Source organism: Polistes canadensis, unplaced genomic scaffold, assembly GCF_001313835.1.
Source record: "Polistes canadensis isolate GaletaPanama2010 unplaced genomic scaffold, ASM131383v1 scaffold_0, whole genome shotgun sequence".
Taxonomy (NCBI): domain Eukaryota; kingdom Metazoa; phylum Arthropoda; class Insecta; order Hymenoptera; family Vespidae; genus Polistes; species Polistes canadensis.
The window spans coordinates 2,629,302-2,655,736 of record NW_014569547.1 but is presented as its reverse complement, the minus strand read 5'-3'; the positions used below and the strand labels follow the sequence as shown (position 1 = coordinate 2,655,736).

General features: G+C 30.4%; 1 protein-coding gene across 3 annotated transcripts in view; it reads left to right on the top strand.

Annotated features, from left to right (window-relative positions):
• LOC106790271 (putative protein TPRXL) overlaps window positions 1–26,435 on the top strand; it is a 77,387-nt gene that overhangs the window by 12,112 nt on the left and 38,840 nt on the right. For 2 of the 3 annotated variants that reach the window (XM_014755251.1, XM_014755084.1), the window contains exon 1: window positions 23,813–24,141. The exons of the other annotated variant lie outside the window; for it this stretch is intronic. The gene's annotated coding sequence lies outside the window, so the exon portion shown is untranslated. Of the gene's footprint in view, window positions 1–23,812; window positions 24,142–26,435 lie in introns of those variants that run through there. 3 annotated transcript variants of the gene reach the window in all.

Below are 26,435 nucleotides of genomic sequence, written 5' to 3'. Positions count from 1 at the left end.
TGACGAGGCAATCCTTTTTTTTTCTGTTTTTTATTTTTTTTTTTTTTACATTATATTGAGATAGGTTCTTTTTTCTCTTATATTTTCTTTTTTATATTCTATTATACGAAGAATATTTCACACACACAATGCATATGTTGGTTTTCACATTAGAATATCTATATCTCTTTAAAATATATGTTAACGAGTATAAAAACACCAGTTGAAATGTTAAGTGATTCTCGAAGATTCTAATCAGAAAGATCTAATCATCGAAACGAAATGTACTCTACACCCTTTTTCAAAGTTGAAATGTATAATAATAGAATAAGTGAGAAAGAGACATAATGACAAAGCATGGGAAAGAGAGATATATGACTATAATTCGGTTTAGGTTTATCGCAAAAGGGTCGCCCATCAATCGATACGACGTTTGGAAAAGCAAAGGCAAGCAAGCACATTTCACAGAGAGACCCTTATTTGTTTTCCCTGATGCATTGGCTTCGACACGTGTGTATTACTGTATTATTCTATTCCAAACGAAAAGAAAAAGAAAAAAAAAAGAGAATACTATGATAGTACAATATACCCATGCTATACATACGTCAGACGTTGGAAATTAACTAACGGAAGAGAAAAAAATAAAGGGACAATTGAAAACGTCTGACCGAATTTCTTTTTAGTGTCAATATATATCTGATTATCTAAGGGTTCTTCAGGGACGACAACCCTCGACATAAGGTTATTTCATTTAAATTGTGATCTAATCGATAGATATTCCCGATCACTGTCGTCCCATCATGCAAACATCAGAGATTGCAATGCTGTAAATTGTACAACTTTGCTAATTCTTTGAAAAGTTTTGGTAAATATTTTTTATACTAAAAGTAAATAGATTTTAATGAAACTTGTATTAAATTAAAGTATACTCTTTTGTCTACGCGTAGAATACAATATCGAGTTATAAATTTAGCATGTAAAGTTCAGGAAATGTCAGAGAATTCAATGCTGTAAATTGTTCATCTTTGCAATTTTTTTGAAAAGTTCAAGTAATTATTTTTTATACTTTTAGCAAATGGATTTTAATGATTTTTATATTAAATTAATGTACACTCTTTTGTCTACGCGTAGAATACAATATAACATTTTTTTCTTTTAATATTATTTAATATTATTCACAATTATTTTCAAAATGTTTTAAGAAAAAAAAGAACGAATAACGTATTTTTTTTTTTATCCCATATCACCGGCAAAGAAAAATATACTTTGCCATCCCTGATATATAGGGGCATAGTATATTTGAGTATTTTTTTTTTTTTTTTTTTAAAGGAATAATATATCACCGATAATATATATATATATACACAAACTTCTTGAACCGTAAAACTTAGATAAATCTTACAATACATTGTATCTAGTAGCTCGTTGAAAAGAAGGGACACATTTAAGACGATAGAAATACACTTTCAGTTGACCAAAGGGAGGCTTTTATCCAAATACTTTATTACGTTCCATTTGGGATGGCAAATATTTACTTGGAGATAAAGATAGGGTATTCCTCGTTTAAAGAAGCTACTGACTAAAAAAAAAAAAAGGACTATCCTTTTCTTATTTCTTTTATTTTCTTTTATTTTCTTCCATTTGCATCTTTTTACATACGAAACTAAAAAGCACCAAACTGCGAAACCAATATATTCATAAATTCTAATATAGTTTTAATTTATTTTTACATTAAGAAATAATTAAAACGTATATGATGTATATCATTCTATTTTATTTATTAAATTATTCTTTTTTTTTTTTCTATTTCATCAAAATTAATTATTACTTCACATTCAGAATTTAATTAATGTTCACAATTTATAAATTTCTTTTTTTTTAGATGATAATAATAATAATAATAATAATAATAAAGAAAAAAAATAGTTAGAAGAAACACAAATTTTAATCTAATTAATTGCAGATTAGAACACGAAAATTTAAAATCATTGTGTCATGCGATATCTTATTAATCATTTACACGAGTCATTCGCCTAACGCACGTAAAAATTACTGCTGCTGCTGCAACCTACGCCAATCCAAGAAAGAACAAAGATAATATTTCCTTGCTCGATCGTAGGACGACGACGACGTACGTTCGCCAACGTCAAGTCGTTACGTTCTTTTATTTTTTTTTTTTTTTTTTTTTTTTTTTTTTTTTTTTTTTTATCTTTCTCGCGAATGAATAAATTGACCGGAGCAACTTGTTTAAAAATGATTATTATACGACGAGATGAGCCGAGACGACGAGCCGCACAATGAACAACGTGATTATGGCGTCATATTCGTTCGTGTAATTTGTGTGCATACTTTAATTAACTCATTTTCTATTCTTTTCCTTTTTTCATTTCAAATTCTGATCAATTTTAACAACTTTTAAAAAAAAAAAGAAAATGCGATTTTGTTTCTCTGCATCGATCGAAAATTGTTGCCGAAATCGATAAAGCGTACAGGGGCAACATATTGCAACATGTGTGTACGGTGATGGTGGTGCAGGAGGGGGAGGGGATGGATAGGGGGCTTTAGGTTTCATCTGACACCATTGTCGTTCATTCCTCGTATTTTAGGGTAGAACCCCAAAATAGTTTTTTGGAGAGAAATAGAGAGGGAGCTTGAGGGAATCGTTGTTCAAGGTTAAGGTTAAAGCTACGAGAAATAGGCATAACCTAAAGAAGGAAAGGGCAGTATTGGAAAGTACGATGAAGGAATAAGAGGATGACGATGACGACAACGATGATTGAACTAAAAGCAATTTTCCCATTCGAATTCTCGCCGCCCCCTTCTTTTCCACGTTAGAGAGATAGGATATAGATAAATCCCCTAACAAGCGGAAGTATATTTCTATCCTTATCTGTCAGCCCTTCGTCGTCGTAGTCCTCAAGACCCTCAACAACCCACGCGTTTACTTTTCACATTGTTAGAGAGACCTATCCTAGATTGATTTTAACGCATTGTTTGACTATTACGAAAAATTATTTTCCTTACTTTTTTCTTTTTCTTATTTTTTTTTTTTTTTTTCTTTCTCTCTCTGTCTCTTCTCACATTCGTGTAACAAATTTTAATATTAAACTTGTGACAATTTTTGTTTTTAAAGTATTTTTTNGAGACCTATCCTAGATTGATTTTAACGCATTGTTTGACTATTACGAAAAATTATTTTCCTTACTTTTTTCTTTTTCTTATTTTTTTTTTTTTTTTATTTGTAAATATGTAAACTAATAAAGTATCCACAATTCCCATTATTTATTTTTAATCCTTGTAATAATTATTAAAAATTGAAAATGAAATTTGATTTTTCATTATATTAACGATTCAATTCTCTCTTTAATTATTCATTATTAAAATTAATATCATCATTTAGAAAATTGTACTATAATAGTAATTTTTAAAACTCAAAATAATGTATAAAAAAGTAATAAAAAAAAGGAAATATGGAGGAGAAGAGGAGGAGGAGGAGGAGAAGGATTGTCTTCGATGTTTCATCGGTCGATCTTAAAATAGTTTAACTCTCTCCTGTCCACGCTCGAGGTTAAGGTTAAGGTTACGTGAAGCAGCTTAATGCTTCGTGCGTTACAGATACGTGAAGCACGACATCGGCTACAAAGAACAAGGGCTATTCTTTAACACCCACGATTTCTTCTCTTAGTAGTAGTCCTCTAGCCCTAACCCTTTTCCATTTAAATTACTTAACGTTTTAATTATCCTTATACGATTTCTCTTTCTATCTAACAAACGTATTTTTTAGTTTAAACTATAGAAGAATATTAATAAAATATATTAGAATGTTAGATGTTCATTAATTAATTGTTAATTAATTAAAAAACAATATATATTGTATTTTAATCTAAAAATATGAATTTACCTTTCTCGATGTATATTCCTCTTCAAAATGTCTCGTTAGACTGGCACGTTATCCTCTATGAAAGTTTTTTTGTTAAATGTTGTCTATACAACTTGCCGGAGGCTACATATATGTGTAACGATCATAATATGTTCAATAAATAGAATTTATTCGTTGGAAAAGTCATATAAACAATATTCAATAAAAGTATTGTCACAGAGGTTAACGTGCCAGTCTTACGATGGATTTCGAAGAGGAAAGTACTCCGATCATATATTAGGTGTTTTTAAACAACAATACACAGTTCTTTCGATTAATTAATTAATTATTTAAGGTATTTATAATATTCCTATATACTTTATTAATATTTACGATTTTTTTTCAACGTTCCTGAACAATGACGACTACGAGTTAAAAAATTGTCATCTAATTAAATATCAGATCGAAATTGTTTAATATTACAATTAAATTATATATATATATGTATATATGTATCATTTTTAAAAACAAATGTATTTTTTATATTATTCTTAGTTTAATGGGTATATTATACCTACCCCTATTATACCAACATGTACGATTTTAAGGGAGACCACACATACCATAGATAATAATAATTTGTGCAATAATCTAAAAACAGATCATTTTAATTATTACATTTTTCTTTAGATTAAACTAGAAAAAAAATTGTTTAATTATAAAATCTAGATTAACGAAATAACAATTCATTCCAATGAATTTATACAATCGACATTTTTATTATAATTGTTTTCTTGAAAGTATGATAGAATATATATAAGAAAAAAAAAACTAGATGCCGAGATGAAAGATATGTAATAATATTCACTTTGTACAATATCGTTTTCACGAAAGATTGAAAAACAATTGATCAAGATCAACTACCGGGGGGTGTGGAGAGGCCAGGGGGAGAGAAAGAGAGAGAGAGAGAGAGAGAGACATGCTCTCCTTCGTGCAACCATAATCTAGATTTCCATTTCACGGCTGCTACATTCGATCGTGGCGACGGTAGGCTCTCCTCTCTCAAACGCTATGGAAACTAAATGGGAATCGAGTTTGATATATATCTACGCGTTCCGGTTTCGACATGCTCGGTTGATTATGGGAGGTGGTGGTGATGGTGGTGATGGTGGTGGTTGTTGTTGTTCAGAGAAGGAGACACGCCTAATGTTCGCTCGGGTTCGCCTTCGTGAAAGTTTTCTATCGTTTTTAATGTTTCTATCTTAACTTTTTACTTCCAACTTTTTCTATCTATCTTTCTCTAATTTACTTTTTTTTTATTATTATTATTAATATTCTTTTTCTTAATCGTCAGACTCGAACCCAACTGCATTCTTACCTACGCTTTAATTTAACTTAATATCACGAGATTTCTTTCTTTCTTTCATACTGGGCTTTCTTTTCTTTTATTCTTTTTTTCTTCTTCGTCTTTCTGGTAATAACTGTGAGAAAAATTCGGTAGAAGTAGATAGGAGTTAAAAACAGTGATTTTTTTCTCCTCGATTACGGTATTTCAGGACTGGTCCAGAATACCACTCGGATCCACTCTGCCTTTTAACGATCGTTAACCTTAGACCTGCGCGTTCATATCTTTTCATCTTTGCTTCCTTGTCTAAAGAGAAATTATGGCTTCTGGAAGAAGAGCACATCGGTCGCCGGTGATGGTGTTTCCCTTTTCCTCATTTTATTCTTATTTCGGAAGAGGGTTAGAAGGGAAGAAGGGGTACGGAAAGAAATTAAACTTTCGATAGATCGATTTATTAGATTCGCATCTCTCTCGTCTTCGATCAAATCCTAAGAGAATTCAATTTTGGGGGGAAATTTCTAATCTTCGATTAATCCCTCATGGTTTTGCTTTTTTCTTTTCTTTTTTTTTTTTTTTTTTAGCTAAGAAAATTTATTTCGTTTTCGATCGAACAACCGATGAATTCTTAATGTTAACTAATTTTCTATTTCCTTTTTTGTTTTGTTGGTCAGTAATTAGATATTTTGTTTGTTTGTTTGTTTGTATCTTTTATCAAATATTACATTTTTTAAATCGTTAACAGAAAAATAAACTTTTGTCTTCGATCGCGCGTATCGGATCGGAAAGGATATTCGATATTTTGTTGTTGTAAATCCTGTACATATTCCAGATAAAAACATTTGGAAGTTCGTAATCTGAGCTTAATACCTACGTTCTTATCTTCAACTATCGCACGTTAAAAATCCTCTTTCTAGGAAATCTATTCGAAACTCGTGTCCGAACGTTCGAACACGTATTAATCTTTTTTTCTTTCTTTTTCTCTGTAGATACAAAAAAAAAATACTTATCTTGATGTAAACAAAAATACTAGGGGATAACCAAAAGATATATTTCAGTTTGTATGAACATTTTCTTCCCTATTTCTTTAGCAATTTTAACATTAAACCAACCTACCGAGAGATACTTCGTGTATACTTTTTTCTTAAATTTGAATGGTCAAATTTTTTTCTCACCATTTGAAAAATTTTATATTTAAGAATGAGATTTTTTTTTGTAACCAATTGTATATAATTAACAACAATATATATGTTATTTTATTTATAAATTAATAATGTACATTGCATTCTTTTCAATCGTATTTTTTGGTTATTTTTTTTACAAATTACAGAACACATATTAGTATTTGAACTCACGTGGGTAGATTTTTTTTTGTTAGTGTTAACTAAGGATAAGAAGTAATTTTATCTACGTATATGTATATCGTTGTTCGCTAAGTTTAAGAAAAATCAAATGTTGTTCGTCTGTCGACGTTGAACAAGAGATGTAGTCGTATTTTTCCTTGTACCCCAAGCAATTCCTTCATGGAGATACGGAATAATAGACTGTTTCTTTAGCCTCCATGACCTACGTCGTTAAGATACGTCCGTTAGAAAGAAGAAGGATGAAATGTAGGAGAGAAAGAAAAAGAAAGAGAAAACACTAAGAGAGAAGAATTTCTTGCGGAATCGGCTCTGAGTCGATTCCAACTGGTAGATCATTTTTCTTCCTTCTTTTCTACGTCCTTGGGGAACGTTGTTCACAAAATCGAACATTAAATAACAAATATATAATATAATATTATACAATTTTTATTGAAATTATTTAATTTATCAATAGTAATTTCAATTGTATCCAGAAAAATATATTCATTTGCTTGATTAAATATATAAATTAAATAGAGAATTAAAAAATATATATATATAATATATAAGTAATTAATTTTTTTATAATAATGGCATATTAGTATTGATATTATTAAATAAAAGAACACACAATAATTCATTATATTAATGATAAAATATATACTGTATATATATTTTTAAACGAATCGTTCATCAAGAGACAGATGGTTGAACAACATATTGAATTAATAGATTGAACTAGAATCGAACGGATTAGAGTTTTCCTTTCGCTGTTGAACCATCGACCGATTCCATAATACACAACGTGCTGCTTGGTATTAAGCTGACTCACACGGCCAATAATCTCCTCTTTTCTCAGTTAGTAAGCGTGAATAGAGAAAGGGAAAGAGACAGACGTAGATAGAACGAGATAGAATGCGAGATAAAATGAGATAGACATAGAAACATAGACATAGATATAAACTTGCAATCAGGGACGAGTTGAAGGAGGCTACAGAGATGGGAGGAAAAAGAAAGAAAGAAAGAAAGAAAGAGGTAAAGAAGAAGGATAAGAAAAAGGTGGGGAAGGGTGACGAGGGAGGAAGGAAAGAGGGAAGAAGGTGGGGTAGATGTCGAGAAGAGGGCGGAACCGTTTTCTAACATGAACCACAGAATCGATCGTGTGCGAACAACCAAGATATACCACACTACTTTCTATATACAAGCTAAACACTTAAAAAGAGTGACAGAGATAGACGATTTACGAGAAACGCTGAACCTTCCACATATACTCGTACACATATACGTTCACTAATACTTACGTAAATACACTTAAGAATACACATACCATAGATATATTCATATATACGTGTATAACGCCATAAATACATTTACACATTCGCTTAATACATACCTATACAACATATACTCATATATACACTTACATACATATAGATACATTCATATATAGTATACATTCCATCTACTTTACATACCATACCATGTATCTACGCACCATAGATACTTTTACACATACTTGCATACATAGATACATTCCTATCTACGTTACATACAATAGATACTTATATATATATATATATATATATATATATATATACACGTAGAATACATTCGTACTTACACACAAAGAGATGCATTCATGGATATATATATATATATGTGTACAGGTATATAATAGACAAGTACTTAATACATGTAGTTGTTTCCTCGATCGTAGTCGTTGGTGAAAAGCAAAGTATATTATCTGAATGCTTGGGAAGGTGTAACGACAAGATCTAGTCGATCACAAACACTCGTTTCTATGTCTAGACGATCGAACGGGATCGATCGATCCCTTTTCTTTCTTTCTTTCTTTCTTTCTTTCTTTCTTTCTTTCTTTCTTTCTTTCATTCCTTCTTTCGTTCTTTCTTTCTTTCTTTCTTTCTTTCTTTATCTTCTTCTTCTTATTTTATCTTTCATTCTTTCCCTCTTTCTAATCTTGTTCAACTTACGAGGATGTTCTCAAACATTTACGATCCCTTCAAAATCTTTTTTCTCCCTTTTTTTTATCGTGGAATTTTTTATATCGATTTTATCTTATATATATATATATATATATATATATATTATTCAATTAAATTTCGAATGATTTTAAAATGAAAATTTATTCGCGATTGAATAAATATATAGTAAAAACACAAATACAAATGATTTTCATTTAACGAACGATTTATCTCGTCACACTTTTTTTTCCATTAATTATTTTAGTTTTTATTTAACAGAAATAAATTGTGTTTGCACGATTAATGTGATTTCTCATTTTAATCTCATTAATTTTCTTCCACGAAATAAATTTATTTTCATATTTATTTATTTATTTATTTATAAATAGTAATTTATTTGTTGAAAAATTTTTATTCCGTAATTAGGATAATTGTGCAAATTGTAGAGAGTTTTCGAATAGGAAATACCTTCTTTTTTTTTTTTTTTTTTTTTTTTTTTTTTTTTTTTTTCAAGCGTAGCAAAATATACAGTTGAATGATCGTTTTGAAAATTCGAACAACCAAATAGGATTTGCAATTACTTTGAAACGAGTAGTAGTATCGACGTTTTCGTTGATTTTCTCTCTCTCTCTCTCTCTCTCTCCCCAATTGCATTTACGAGATGAAACGCAATGCGCCATGAAACTAATGAATTTTAGATAGAACCAGAAGAGCAGCAAACGATAAACGAGCGAGTACTGTTCATACATAGCGAATTTTTAGTTGTGTTTATGTATCGTGGGAAGAAAAATCTGCTCTTTTTTTTTTCTTTTCTATTTGTTTCTTTTCCCCCTCATCCCTTCCACTTTATTTCTTATTCCATTTCGGTCGATGAATTTCACATAAAATATGTTACGATTGAAAAAAAAAAAAAAAAACAGAGAAATAAAATCTATTAAAAATGTATATAATATATTATGAGAATCACTGTGAGAAAATGACGAGTTTAACTCTTAGCAACGCTTTGTTGCGCCACGTTATATCCGAGGAGAAGGTTTTAGAGAAGTGTAAGACACGCAAAGATAGAAACCAACAAAAATAAACAAAAAGAGAGATACGAAAAGACGAGAAGAGGTCCTGGTAATTAAGGCGTTTCGACAAATGTACATCGTCGAAACCGGTTATCCTGGAATCTTTGCGATCGTTTGGCTTATACCTGCAAGCATATATATAGAAGGTATATATATATATATATATATTATATTACTTAGTTTCTTCCTATAGTTAGTTAGTTAGTTAGTTGCCATGGTTAATTCGATTATATCCTTTCAACACAAATTTTTCTTAAAAAATTATAAAAAGAAAGAAAAATAATAATTTCAGTTTTAAAACGAGTAATTAGAAGAATTGAATTAAATTAAAAAAATAAATAATAATAGAAAGGATGAAAAATAAAATGAAAAAGATAAAGTTGAAAGGAAGATGAGAAAGAAGAAGATGAAGAAGGAGGAAATGTAGGGAGAGATGATCTCACATCAGTGAGATCTTAGCAGGAAATATCGAATTAACGTGGATACAACGTTTAGTGTCTTGTTCGTGAAAAGATAGAGAAAAGCTTGGAAGATCTGCTTTAATTCCTACGTTAAGCTGTCTTCTTACTCTTAAAGCCATTGTACTTTAAGTGAGAATTGATTCGGTCCATCTCCTTAATCTTTCAAACTATTATTTTTCTAATCTTCCTAAATGATTATTTCATACAACATTAAATTAAATCTTTGTTATATATTTTTGCGCGCATTTGTGGTATTAATTTTTCTTTTTTATAGAATTATATTATAATAGTATATTTTTTCTTTATTTTGTATTTTCTTATTAAATTAATATTGTTTTAAAAGAAATAATTTTCAATAATAATAATAATAATTATAATATCATCACATATCATTAATGACAGTATATACTCAAAGGATTAAGTATAATTTACTTTAATTTAATATTGAACCATCCAACGTGAAATGATCGAGTAGGACCACGTATCTCATTTCAGTTCAATTTTACCAACCTTTCCTTCCCCTGAACAGGTTTTTCTTTCGTTCGGCCTAATCATAATCATCCCATCTGATGAAATAGAAGATACAAATTACTGTACTCCCTGAATCAAATTATTTTGAATTACCTCTACAAACAAATAACATTATTTGTCTTACAGTATCAAAACGTTGTATCTATGTTACCAAAATTATTTGTCTTTTTTTTTTTTTTCTTTTTTAAATATCATTTCACATTTGAATCTACAATAAAGTATCTTGTCTGAATTTAATGCATTAAAATCCTTATAAACTTTGATTGATATAATGGATTATTATAAAAATAAGGTTACTGTTGAAATGAAAACACACAAACTTTATATCATTGTATTCAAGAATGGACGAGTTTAGATAAAAATAATCTAGGTTTTGAAATGATGAGCGACGATGATATTATTTCATCCGTGCTTGAGACAAGTGATAATACAAATGTCAGTATAAATGAAGATGGGATATAGTATTATTCTAACACCCATCAAAACTGAAAATGTATTTTAGTATTATCTTGAAATGAGAAAAAAAAACATTAAAATGGAATTGGTTGTTGCACAAATGTTCGTATTTCATAATTAGGCAATATACAAAAACAAAAAACCGTTGAATTTGTAATATTACACACTTTTCTTATTAATATTCGTATACTTATCAATTATATTTTAGATTAATATAAATTATTATTTAATTTTAAATCGATTTTTTTACCATACAATTATAGGAATATGATTTTTTTTCCAGACAGATTATCGAAACGAATCTGTCTTGCATTTTATTTTGATGTCCGACGTTTTTTTACCATGCATTTATATATGTATTTATTACTTATTCGTAGAAACGTGTGTCACGTAATCACACGGAATGAGCTCGTAAAATATCGAAATTATCTTTTGCCACGTAATCGTACTATAACTTTGCTACCAAGAAGACAGTTATTATGTATTTCATGATCTTTATGTTACACATACACGCGACACACATACACATATACATATACTTCTATTGTTTATTATGTATTTTGAATTTTTATTATTACTTAACCAAATAACCAAAGTTATTTTTAACGAGTGTAATAAGTACAGGGTGTGGAGTTTTACATTATCCTAATGATATATTATATATATATATATATATATAAATATAGTTATAGGTATAGGTAAAAGATGAGTGGAAGCGGAAGCGATTTTCATTGTTAAATTAAACACGTAAGGTAATAATCGAGAGGAGGAGGAGGAGAGGGAGGAGGAGGGGGGTTCGAGAACACACCACCACGTGGTTGGTCTGTGGCTTTGTTTGCTTTTTCACATCGTCACGCTGTCCAACTTTCTGTAATGTTATACCGAAGCCAAAGATAGACGGAACTTGGGGGATACAAAACGAAACGAAACGAAACGAAGGATTTCATTTATCGATCCGTTAAATCGCGTCTTTTTATTTTCATTTTATTTTCATTTTATTTTCATTATTTTCATCGTGGAAATAAATCGCGCACTGGCTTTTCATTTGCTCTTTTAACAGAAAGAACGTTTTTGAAAAGTAAACGTTTGAAATCGATAAATTCGAGAGAAAAAGAGAAAGAGAGAAAATAGAGTGCTCGGTGGGTACTAATTTTATAATACAACCTAAATCAACAGGACTTCTTAATTAAATTAATTACGAAGCTTCACTTTCCAAGAGGAAGAGTAAAACTTGCCTAGGCGAGTTTTCTACTTCCTTTTTTCCTTCCTTTCTTTTATTATATTTGTATACTTAATTACATTTATTTCCTTCGGTAATTATGTTCAATTAATTTCAATCCAGTTATATGTATAATCTATTTAAAAATTGTATTACTTTATTCGAAATTTCTTGTTTCCTTCCCCTATTATATTTCTATATATTTATATCGAATTAAAATTATTTTCTATTCAATTTGTTTTAGATATTAATTTTATCGTACTTATTTTTGCATTATTTTTTTTTTTTAATTTTAATTTCATTATACATACTTTTTTATGACCAAAAATGTATGACATATTATTATAAATGCAGAATGTAGTTAATGTTTGCTAAATACAAGTTATACCAAACGTACCATAATTAGTCTATAATATTCATTATGTTATAAATATTCTAATAATGGGTTGGGGGAGGGGGGGGGGTTATTGATAGCTTAAATGTATGAAAACTTTTCAATATCAGGGGAATAATAATCGGGGAAATATCATGCAAACGGATAGGTGGCGGGGGAGGGATGGGTTGGGGGGATATGTTTTAAAGGAACATAAATTCTTATGATCTCGTTAACTACCAAGAATACTCGTCTTCGAATAACTCGATAAATTATATCTCTTCGAGCCGTAAATCCTGTCGGCAGGATGGAATCTTTACGATAAATTTTCCTATATAAACGTGTCCCTTATCACTATTATATTCTCTTCTTAAAGTTTAAGGATAGAAAATTAAAGCCCGTTGTGTTCACAAAAAGTCAGAGAGAAGAAAAAGAAGAAAAAAAGTAGAAGGTATTTTTTTTTTTTTTTTTTTTTTTTTTTTTTAAATTATTTCACCTCAAAATATTTCAATATAAAGAAAACTTTTCTGTATAGGGGAGGATACACGTTTCAGTATAACGTTCCTAACTGAATCCAAACTTTTATTATTTTATAAGTATACGATAGAGAGAGATAGAAAGAGGAGTGAGAGAGAGAGAGAGAGAGAGAGAGAGAGAGAGAGAGAGAGAGAGAGAGAAGACTCGAGTAAAGAATAAATTTACATTGGGGAAAAGGTGGGGAAGGGAAATTATTCAAAGTATATTATTTACGAGTTGGTTTAATATATAATGCTAATGATCGTTTTATATAACTACAAAAAAGAAAAAAGAAAAAAAGATAGAAAGAAAAAGAAACCACACGTTACTTAGCATCCGTTAAAAAAAAATAAATTACTTAGAAAAAAAAAAAAAAAAAAAAAAAAACTTAAAGCGAGAATATCGCGCGTAGTAGAAGAAAAAAGAAATAGAAAGAGAAGAAAGAAAAGAAAAAAAAAAAAAAGAAAAGAAAAAAAATCTTTTCATGCTACCATAACTAAAAATTAAAAAAGATGTTATAGAAATACTTAAAAGCAAGCAAGTAAGAAAGAAAATAAGTAAGCAAACAGGTAGAAACACACGCATAGAAGAGAGACTTACTATGCCGGTGATGGGCACATCTGGTGTTGTACATTCAAGGCCGGACAATCAACTTTGCGTAAAAGGGGACCTATCTTGGTAGATTTGCGCATGCACACTAACACAATTGCTCCCTCTACGTAGTAGAAATATACGGGCAAGGACACCAATGAGAGAAAAGAGAAAGAAGAGAAGGAGGAGTAGGAGGAGGAGAGTATATGTATGTTTTTAAGTTACTCGATGGCGTTATTTATACCTTTTGTATTTGCGTAGGAGAAACTAAAGATATCTGTTTAAAATGGAAGGGATGAAATTGCAAAAAAAAAAAAAAAAAAAAAAAAAACAAAAACAAAACTACACCTAAGTGTTCGTCCTCTCTCGTTCGATAATGGCAATTCAAGTTTAACGCAAGAACACACAAATTATTATATACTTGATAATCATTCTTATATTTTATACTCCAAATAAATTGTCCTTTAATATTGAAAATATAATTATTTTGTAATTAAATAAAAAAAAATGATTGTTTGTGAAAAATATGTAGGCGCAATATGAAATGGGGAGGGGGTTGGGGGTTTGCTTCTTTTTCGTTAAAATGAAAATTCCAGATCAGAGTTAAAAATTCATGAGAACCCTATAAAACTAACATCACCGCCACCACCACCACACCTTTGTTCGCTATTTCTGATATACTCGGAGAAAAGTCGAGAAAGGAAAGAAAGAAAGGCATCGGAGGGGTTAACGTGCGAGTTAACGACTTCAACCTCACGCGGGATTGTAAAAATAGATTTCCCGTCTTCCTCGGAAGAAAGAATCTTTCTCTATCTATTCTTTCTCTTTATTGCCCATAAGGGGGCTTCTTTTATTTCCATGGGATTCGGAAGAAAAAGGTATATCTTGGCTTAAGATTAATCGTACACCATTTTAAATATTTATTTTCCCATTTTTTTTTCTTTTCAATTTTTTTGATCGTTAACTCGAACAATTATTTTTCTTTCCATTCGAATATTCATTTCATTCGTTAGATTCGATTTATTTTCGTAATACGATTAATCTCGATAAGAATGAAATTAATTTTGATTAAAAACAAATCAATTTACGATATAGAAGAGTTATAATAAAAAATAATAAAAAAAAAAAAATAAAATAAGAAACCCCTGTGTAAGAAATTATTTGATATTCGCAAATGATAAGGAAGTGTGTATACATTTGTATATATGTTAATTTGATTTAACGCAAGGAAAAAAAAAAAATACGATAGAAACAAATTTGCACGAATGAGAATAAATGGACGAAAGAAAGATATAATTATAATTTTGTGAAAATTGTTATATCATGAAAATGATCGTGTAAGAGAGAAGAGAATAAGGGATACTTAGAAAGTACACAAACGAATTTAATGAGTCACACACAACCATAGTCGATTATGATTATATGGATGGTGTACGATCCCCTTTTTTTTTTTCTTTCGTCCTTGCTATTTCTCTACCTCGAAACAGAACGTCGTCATCTCCCTTCTAGCAATGTCTCTTTTCCTCATGCAACACAGGGATAAGCTTCGAGACATGGGGGTTGGTCGCGCACGCTTAGAATATTGTGGGGGTGGCCAACAAGGGTGGTGAAAGACTGAGAGAGATAGGAATATAGAGAACCCCATGAATCATCCGACGTGAAATCAATACGAAAGCGGTAACCGTCGGTAACACGTTCGGACACAACGTTGCAATTCACCACGAATCATGGGGGCCCTGGTTTCAATTAAATTATGGCGAAAAAAATTGTATTTCCATTGGAAGAATAATATTTCGTTAAAAGTTTTCCTCTCTTCCTTTCTTTCTTTTATTTTTTATCGAGGAATTATTATTATTATTATTTTAATAATCAATCTAAATTATATTAAATATTCTTTTATTTTTTTTTAGTTATGATTAGCTACAAATATATATATTAATAATTATAAAACTGTAAATAATTATACTATCCAATTGCGAAAAAATATTTGTATAATTCGGTTCTATTAATTATCTATATCTTCTATTAATATTCGGTTATATAAAGTGCAACGAAATTTGAATGTTTTTACGAATTATTCAAAAATATTACACCTGTACGTATTTTTTAATTCAAAACTTTTCGATCAAATGTTCGTGTTAAAAATATACGTAAAGTAAATAACAAAAAAGTAAATCATTTAAAATAAATAATACATATACAAATGTATAAACTTATAAATACTTATATGCATGCATATATATACATAAAAAAAAAAAAGAAAGAGAAAGGGGGGAGCTTATTCTTTGAACGTTTTCGTGTGGTCGAGTCGTTTATTGCTTTCTGAAAGGTCCCGAAGGATAAAGTAAACCCTTCGACGAGTCTTCACAAGTATCTCCCTTTTTTATTAACTCGAGAACTCGAGAGAAAAGTAGTAGCATGAATTGAACTCTCTCATAGTAAATTCACGTCAGGGAGACGAAACTTTCTCCTTCCTTCCTTATTTTTTTTTTTTCTTTGCCTATCTTTCTTGTCTTTTTTCTTCGTACAGACAAGTAAGTCGATATACACGAAGAGGAGAGGATAATTACTATCAAGCTCTCGATTATGACGTGGCGATTAAAAGATGATCATAAGATAGTCACGATTCGTGGAGCAACAGAAGGGTATCGTTCGAACATGAGTCGAGGAAACGACCGTTTAAAAGCCTACTTCGTGCTTCAGCGAACACATATTTTTCGCACGTTTCTCATTCATTATTAACCTTCAATAATAATCCTTCAAATTACATATATATATATAATAATATTTTTTATATATTTGTGATCTCCATTAGAGAGAAAATGTGTATTTATTTTGATTTGAAATATATTTTTAAAGGTAAAGAATTCTGATAAAATCATTAAGAACAATTTAATACAATATTTTTTTCGTTGCTTAATATCAAAGAGAAAATAATATTTAATAATAAAGTAGAGATTATATTAATAACGAAAGAAATATAACATATTTATTTTAAATATATGTGTATATATATATATATCTAAAATAATATTAATAGATATAATAGAAAAAAATTATTGATCAAACAAATGATATAGATTTATTAACAAAAATTGAATAACGAATATCTATTTATAATAGGAAGAATAGAAAATAAAATAAAATAAACGTAAAAGAGGATAGGTTCATTAACACCAACACAGTATTGCATAGTAGCGAGTGATTGATATTCAAAGAACGGTAAAAGAAAAGTGTGTCTGTTTTCCTGTTAAGTAAAAGCGATAATCGTCACTTCCGTTTTTTCATACCGTAGCGATGTACACGATTGTAATAGTTGGTGGTAGAAGAGAAAGAAGAAGAAAAAAAATACGACGACGACGACTCGCATCGAAATACAAATCGGACTACGACGACTGGTATCCTTTTCTATTGTTCCGACTGGCACGTAAGCTTTAAGCTGCCATTAATCGTGTGCTCATGTAATCTTGTACTAACGACTACGACTACGACGACGATGATGATGATGCAGAGTAGGTTAAACGAGCTGACAAAACGTAATTTCTCGAGGCATTCAATGTCACTTGTAACTCCGACCAAGTGAATCATGCCGATTTCAAAGCATCATTTAGAATCAAGACCGATTCGAAATTGAAGAAGAGTCTCATTTGACAATCGAAACCAAATCATTTGAATATCTAATTTCTAAAATAGACACTCGCGCGATTCATTATACCATTTTGTTTTATTTCTTTTATATTTTTCTTTATTTTATATTCTCAAAACTATTATTTATTTCTATTTTATTTTTATTTCCCACAAACAGATAGACACAGATAATTATTTATTTCCACATCCAATTAACCTAATATATTTTTTCTCTTTTTGTTTCAAATTATAACGAAAGCAGCAAATTTTAATTAAAATCCATTTTTTTTGTATTTACTCATTTTTATCTAGTAAAAAAGTTATCGCTAAATTTGAGCTTAATATAATTTATTAATATTACATATATATATATAATTTTTGTATTTTAAATTAGTATATTTTTTTGGTCTACGTTTCTATACCGATGTCAAATAATTTCTTTTTTTTTTTTATTTTCTTTTTTAAATATTTCTAATCATGCCGTTAGACATATAACGGCACGTAGTAGTATTTTCCACGAACGTATCTAGTTCGATCCGAAAGTAATGTCTTTCATCGATTTCCTCCCTACCACTTCCCCCTAACCCTCTTTCCCCCTTTACCCCGTTCCCCTTCTTCTTCTCTTTACCACCATCTTCGTCACTCGCGACGAACGAAGCAAATAAAAGTACGTGAGTCGACTTACAAACTCATCGTTTTTCATGGGGACATCCCTGTCGAGACACTAGGGACTTTGATGATCACGTTCTTTCGTCTAGCAGGAGGAAAACTTCCTTCTTGTGAATGAATTTTTATGGGTTTCTTTTTCTTTTTTTTTTATCTTCATCACTAGAAGACGACTACAAACACGTTTCAATTCTATCACGATTCTCATTCTAATGCTTTTCAATGATGTTGTTAACCAACGCGTTTCTATTAAATTATTATTTTTTTTATTTTGCTTTTTTTTTTTTTTTTAACGATCATTACAAATTATATATATTTTTTTACTACTATGTTATTCACATTTTCAAGGGGAAGAACACACGATTTATCATATATTTATGTACACTAATTTTCTTTGATAAGTACGTTCGATGATTTATTTATCTAAATTTTATTGTATTAATGATATTTAAATTATGTATAATTATTATTCACGTTGAAAAGAGAAAGAGAAAGAGAGAAAGAGAGAGAGTATGAGCATGAGCATGATTTATTACTTCCTTCATACGATTTTTATTATATACTTAATTCATATGTCTTGTTTTATGTACACACAGTGAATTTATAGTTTAACAGGCTGTACAAAAAATTTATTTGTTTATTTAATATTAAATATTCTCCAAGTTCAAATAAGGTATTCCATTTAAAAAAAAAAAAAAAAAAAGAACGAACGAAATTATCGATCGATCGATCGATTGAATCGATACGATAAATCTTTTTCGATAAATTTGAGAGCCATCGATCCTAGTTAGTGACACTTTTTAAGTGATCAATGTCCAATTATTACATATTAGGATCGATATTTTCGATCATTATCATTTCTAATTGTAAGTTCAACAACATCGATCGAAAATCCACATGCGACAGAAAGAAATAAATGAAAAAAAAGAAAGAATGATCGAAGATCTTAGAATCACTGCTTGATTTTACGTTTAATACTTCTTCTTCTGCTTCTTCTTCTGCTTCTTCTTCTTCTTTTCATTTTTCTTTTTATATTTCTTCGTCCTCTTCTTCGTTTCTCACGTTCCTACGCGACTCACGCACGTGCCTCGCATGAAAGAGAAACGCAAGGAATTTCGTTTAAGATGTTCCTTGCACAAGACTAATCGTTTCTCCTTGCACTTTCGAATGAATCTCCCGTTAATAACAATACCCACGGCCCGGTGGTATTTGCAAAATTATAGTTAGTTTTTTTTTTTTTTTTTTCGGTACATATTTGTGCGCGAAGAAATTAATTAACACAAATTGAGTTTGTTGACCTGGGAGAGGGGGAAAGGAAAAAAAAATTAAAAGAAAATTAATTAATATTAACTATACCTTAGAGATTTAATATTATCATACAATCGTAATATCGAAAATGTGTCTCCGCGTGAAAAGTAATCAACTAAAGTTAACTTTATTACGTCGGCACAAATAAATAAATAAATAAATTAATTTATTTATTTATTTATTTAACTTCTCATTACATAAAAAAAGAAGAGTAATTAATTTATTTTTTCTTTTCTTTTTAGTTTCGTAATTTAATTAGATTTTAAATTTAGTAACACTTGAAATAACTTTTTTTACCAATCAAATGTTGAATTATTATTCTGTTGGTTTTAAACAAAAAATAACGCGTTACGTAATTTATATTAAAAAAAGAAACAACAAGAACAAAAATATCTTTTTCTTCCATATTAAAATATATTAAAATTTATTCGCGCCAAGCGATATAAATAACCCATAATAATATAAATCATAAAAGAAAAAAGAAATGAAAACAAACAAAAAAAAAAAACAAGAAGAAAAAAAAGAAAAGAAAGAAATGACAAATTAACGAGTTAACAAATTTACAGGATGTGCATCCGCCATACTACACTCTGTGCATCGAGAGTGCAATGAGCGTGAATGTGTGCGAATATTCGAAAAGCGGGTTACTCTACTACTGCCATGCGTTTGATAGAAAGAGACAAAAAAATAACACATCCTTTATCTTTCTCTCTCTTACTCTCGTAAACGAAAATAATTTCGGGCGCCAGCCGTCCACAGTTCCGACGGATGCGAGAGAGAGAGAGAGTGAGAGTGAGAGGGTTTCGTTATGTTGTATTTGTGTTTTGCGACTGATGAACTTTTATTCGGAAGTAGCAAGTTTAAACGTATTAAAATGGCGGCTCTTGGTTGTCATCGTCGTCGTCGTCGTGATCGTCGTCGTAGCTGGTCTTTCTCTATCTGTTTATCTATCTATCTATCCATCTCTCTCTCTCTTATATCATATAATTCGTCATGTCGTACATTTTATAAGCCTGACCGGAACCGGCGAACGGATAAATACGATATTGGACTTTATTACTGCTTTGAAGTTCCGTGGGCTTTCGTTTCTCTCAAAGGGAAGAAGGAAGGGTGGTACACGACCGAAAATTTAAAGACCGGAACAGAAAGATGGCCGACATCTTCCTGTGTTCTCTAACCGTTCACCTACTTTTTGTTTTAATAATAATAATAATAATGATATTTATATTTTGTTTCCAATGAATGAATTTTATTATAAGACAAATATTTTATTAGCGCGCACACACGCGTGTTGTACTACTGTTGCATGAGAAATTTCTTTTTTAAAAATAAATTCATCGTTTGTATGACCTAATTAATTAAACGACGAAATAATTTGATATTGTATATATTTTTTTTTTTTAGTATTATCTTATATATGATTATTGTAAATTCCCTGATATTATATACAACATAGATGCCATAGGCATACTTCGTATCCAATGACTAAGGTGGAGCTTCCGTTTCCGGTAATGAACGTGCCGTATAAGAGAATCTGACCTGTCTATTACAATACTAGATATCTTTTCTATTAGTTGCTTACTCCTGGTTACTCAATTTTTTTCTTTTAATGGAAAACAATGGTTAATCATTGTTCTTGCTTGTGAATTAAATAGATAGGTGATACAAATTAGATGGTTTTATTGTTTTCTCGTATATTTTTCTTAGTTTTTTATTTTCTTTGATTAATCAGTTCTATCAGAAAATTAGTTAATATATTTTATATTTGAATGAATACAAAATAGAATAATTGCAAACATAACTTATCATCCACACACAATTCCATGATAAATTAATTAATAAAATATTGACAATTATAAATCCACATACTCGATACAATATCCTTATCAAAAAGATGATTAATATTTAATTTGCTTACAAAAGATAACGTATTTAAAACGTACCTACTCGTGATAGGAGTCATCAATAAATAGATCCATTTCCGGTACGTATAACAAAATGGCGAATATGATTCCAAACAAGATAGATTGGTATCAGATTGATGCATTCCAAATCGATTACGCATTTAAAATTCTTTTATTCGTATATAAGAACGTATATAATACTACATAGGTGCATCATACGTATATGCATTCTCAATATACAAAGATGTGTGTATTCAAACAATACAGTCGATATCTCGATATCGATATTCGTTCTTTAATCTGACTACCAAGCAAGCATCGCAATGGAATCGATATGTTAGGAAGAAAAGAATTTAAAAACGATGCGTTGGCTACCAAGAAAACTCTCCTATCGAAAGATAAAGTTCTTTCCGATATATACGATGCTTCCTCCAATCGTCCTCTTTCTCCTCCTTCCCCCCCCCCTCCTTCCTCTATAATCTTTATACTACTCCCTCTTGGATATCTATCGATATATAACACCAAGCATGGATTACAGTCGCCTATACACCCCAGTTCCTTGAACTTATTTTATTCTAAATGGAAATACCAGAATAGAATGGATTTTAGAATAGAGAAAGCAAATGATTACGATCTATATACTGTTTTATTACCTGTGCCTTTTCTATTCTACGAACTAAGATAAAGAGTGTTTTATATTGATAATATAAATATTAAAAGAAGAAAATGAATATATATCTTTAAATAGGATTTTGTTACCAATAAGATTAGATAAAGAAAAATAATGTTATTCTATAGGGTATATCGACAAAATTCTATAAAGATAAATAATTTTGTGTTTATTGATATGTAGAAATAAATAAAAAAATGTTGAATAATTTTTTATATTTAAATATAGATAATATATCTTTCAAATATATATAAAATATACAAAAGAAATATATAACATAAAATATTGCGTATATGCATATATGCAATGCTGCTGCACAATATAAGCTTATGGTTAAATAATTATACACGGCCTTATTTAGAAATACTTTTATTAGGCAGAACACAAAATATTCAAACATTATTATGGTTGGCTATTTAGTAGTACCCATTTTTCACACCGGAAATGATCGAAGGTTATCCATCGAAGGCTGCGAACCAAGACGAGACAATCTCCTTTCGCCTTTGCCCGAAGTAAGTGACTAATGCGAGAGAACCGACCGCGACCGCGAACGAAAGGAATGCACCGAAAGTTAGGTAACACCTTGCGTGTTTCGAATTTCTTTGCTATAGAGGGCCCAACCTCTTTTGTTCAATTTTATCTCTATCCTTTATCTTTTTTTTCTTTCTTCTTTTTTTACTTTCTATTTTTTTAGGAAGGTTATCATATTTAAGTGCCCCCCCACCCCACCCCACCCTCCCCGACACATTATTTTATCGACGTATAATATTTCTTTCACAAGATAATAGAGAAACAACAATATTAAGATTAATTTTAATTAATGAATAAAATATTAAAAAGAAAATATTATCGAGACGTGTCTCTTTTTTTTATCGTGTAATTCTTAAAAGATATAACAGATTAACAATTGAATAATATAATTTTCTTCTACGATCGATAATTAATAATGTCTGAAAAAAGAAAATCTATAAAATAAAAAAAGATTTGAAACGACACATTCTAGTCAAAGTATATATTTATATACGGCCCTGTATCTGTTCCCTACCACCTCTCACATAAATTATTATTATTTCTTCAACCATAGAGAGAGAGAGAGAAAGAGCCACGCAGCATAAGCGCAGCATTCCCAATTCTTTCTTTTCACATATAAAAGTGAGATAGAAATAGATAAGGAATGTAAATAAAAATCGATTAATATATACGATAAAAAAAAAGTTTATTTCCAATAAATACGTGGTGGAAAGTTCATTCATTAGATTGAACATCTAAAATGAACTATTATAAAACTATTAATATTCTTGATAAAAAAAAAGTTTTGCTAACATAAGAATTAAAAGGAATCGAAGATAAACAGGTAGTAGGGTACGAATAAGAAAGAGAGAGAGAGAGAAAGGTTGATAGTACGGTTGCACGAAGCGACAGTTGAGAGTGCAGTGAGTGAGTGAGCGAGTAAATGAGTGTGTGTGTGTGTGTGTGTAAGTAGTGAACGATGTACGCGCGCACCGTCGCCGTGTCGGCTAGACGAACAGACCTACGGACGCCGGGCGCCCGTACCCCCTCCCCTGACACTTCCTACCCCTTCTCTTGGCGTATCCCCACCAATCGGCGCCAGTCTTCTCACAAATCCACCTCGGCAGTCGGTCGCGCGTTACCGAGCAAAGTGGATAAGTTCGCGAACGCGCTCCCGCTAAGAAAGCCTCAGAGTTTTGTTCTTTCTCATTCTCTCCCATCATCATCCGAGTAGTATTAATTCCCCATACGACAACGACTACGCATCGTGTTCTACGATTTTGTACAACTTTCTTTGTATATTGATATATTTACTACGCCCTAGAAGTTATATACGTATATATATAGAAATATATATACACGGTATATATTATTATTATTATTATTATTATTATTATTAATAATATTATTAATATATTATTATTGTGTGCGAAAGATAATATATTATATATCGTCGTCGAGTTTCTAACGATAAAAGTCGACGCCCGATCATCGATATATACACGCACACGCGCCCGCGTAGTGATAAACAAAGGAGAAATTAATTGAAAAGTAACTTTTTTTGGGAAAGTTCGTGCTGATTCAGTGTTAAACGTTCCCGTCGTTACAAGGAGAAAAAGAAGAAGAAAAATAATAAGAAGATATTGCTAATAGGAGATTCTTAAGTCTTCTCTTAAGGACCTTCGTTTCGAGGAATCGTTTTAAGAACGGTATCCCCAACGTGTACTACACACGGTGAGTCTTAAATAAAAAAAATAGAGAAAATTAAGTATAGTGAACATAATTTTAACTTTGAGAATCTCTCGAATGTAATTTCGTCATAATCGCCGTTCACTTCTCGTGTTTTCTTTGTTCTTAGATTATTAAGATGTAATCTTATGTTAATGATGATAATAATAAGGATGTATAGGTTTTTACTATGAAATTTGAAAGTTCAGCGATTTCAACGAGCAAGCAAGTAGGTGCACCTCGTCCGCGCCATTTTGAAAATGGGTAGCGCAGCGATCGATATAGCGGACTGCGCGCGGGACCACGAGCTTTTTCATCGAGCTCTCCGGAGCTTACCCTTCTTTCTCTTCTTCTCTTCCTTTTTTTTTCTTTTTCTATTTTTTGATTTGCAATCATTCGAAAACTATTCAAAATTTCCTCTCCTCTCGTTCGTATTCTCTTGATTCGTGATTATTATTTCAATCGAATCGTAAGGATTGATTTTCTTTTGAACGATTAATACGAACGAACGTTTTCTCATTGGCCGAAAATGTATCCTTCGAATTTACTCGTTAGGAGGGTGCAAGTCGGTTACGCCATCTTGATTTCTCTCTTTCTCTCTCTCTCTCTCTCTTCCTCTTTTCCTTTTATGGTATATGGTTCAACCACCGCGTTCTTTCGACCTCAACCGTCGTTCAGCCTCAACGAATGGACCGAAACCAGATTCGTTCCAATACTTTCAAATAAATTCTTTAGATATTTCATTTATTTCTTTTTTTTTTTGTCAAAATATTTAACGATGATGATCACAAATTTCAAATAATATTATCAATGTAAAATAAAATCAATAATTACGATAAAAAGATTTGTATTTTTTGTAACTATTAATTATCACTATTTAATCGAACAAATTTAACAATATTACGAAATATTAAACCCTATAAGAATTAGCATAGAGTGTAGATACATATTAATTTTAAAATTACTTTATACTTTGATATTTGTGCCAGTAGAAGTTTAGAAGATTAGATAAATATCAGTTGAAATATGCAAAACCTCTCTTTGTGCTTTCATTCTGTACCAATGTAGGAAAAAATAAAAAGTGAAAGATGAAGAGGAAGGTTTGGATTGGTGGAACGAGGAGGAGATCTCTTCTCATAATGTGGCCAGCAGCAAGCTTGCTTGCTTGCTTGCCTGCCTGCTTGCTTGCTAACCTTCTGCTTGACTACCTTCCTACCTTCTCTACCCTACCTAGCTTCTACCTACCAACCTACCTACCTATCTACCTACCAACCTACCTACCTACCTAGTTGTGCCTATCTTACCGTTTCTCATTCTCTCTCCTTTATTTTTCTTTCCGTGTGTGTGTCTATGTGTTTGCGTGTGCATATGTACGTGTATGCATTTATGTGTGTTGTATATATATATATATATATATGTGTGTGACTCTTTCTTTTTCTCTTCTTTTCCTTTTCTTTCTTATTTGTCCTGATTTTGCATAGCAGTCTTCTCTACCTGCTGTGCATTTAAAAACGTGGTCAAGACTTCTACGGAAACAATTGTTGTCCAAGCGAAGAGAGAAAGTTTTTTTCTCCGTTCGATAAAATTTATTTAGCATGCTCGAGACAATAAACGTTGACTGTATTACTTTTTTTTTTTTTATCCAACTTGTTCCGCGAAAGAATTCCATTCTTCCCCCCCCCTGTTTCTTTTTTCCTTGATTTTGACACACATAGAGGAATTGGAATTTTTGTAAGAGAAAAAACAAAAGTTTGCCTTGGATTTTTTAATAGATTTAATTTAATCGAATTTTATGGTAAATAGATGAAGGATATAGATAATTATTTTTCTCCAAGGTTGTTTTTATATCTTTTAAGTTTAGAGAAATCTTTCTATTGTCTGAAGAACAATAAAAATGACTATACGGGGAAAAAGTATCCAATTCCAGGAAAATTATTATTTTTTACGATCTCGTCGTCGAACGTTAAACGTTTATATATATATATGTGTGTATATCTGTATACATACAACAAGTTACGATTAGATTACCTCTATAAACTTCCCCAGAACGTGTACTATAATCGCGGTTCCGCGAAAACGGACTTGTTTTAACGTTAGGAGGAAAGATAAGCAGCACACTTCTTGATCTTTATTTCCACTTTTGCGGAAAAAAAGAAAAGAAATTGCTTAGAAAAGGACAAGAAAACAAAAAAAAAGAATATTGTCCAGAAATCTTGCTGTAAAAAATTATTTACCATTTCGTTGCATTATAATTTACTTTTATAATTCATAAAAAAAAAAAAAAAAAAAAAAAAAAAAAA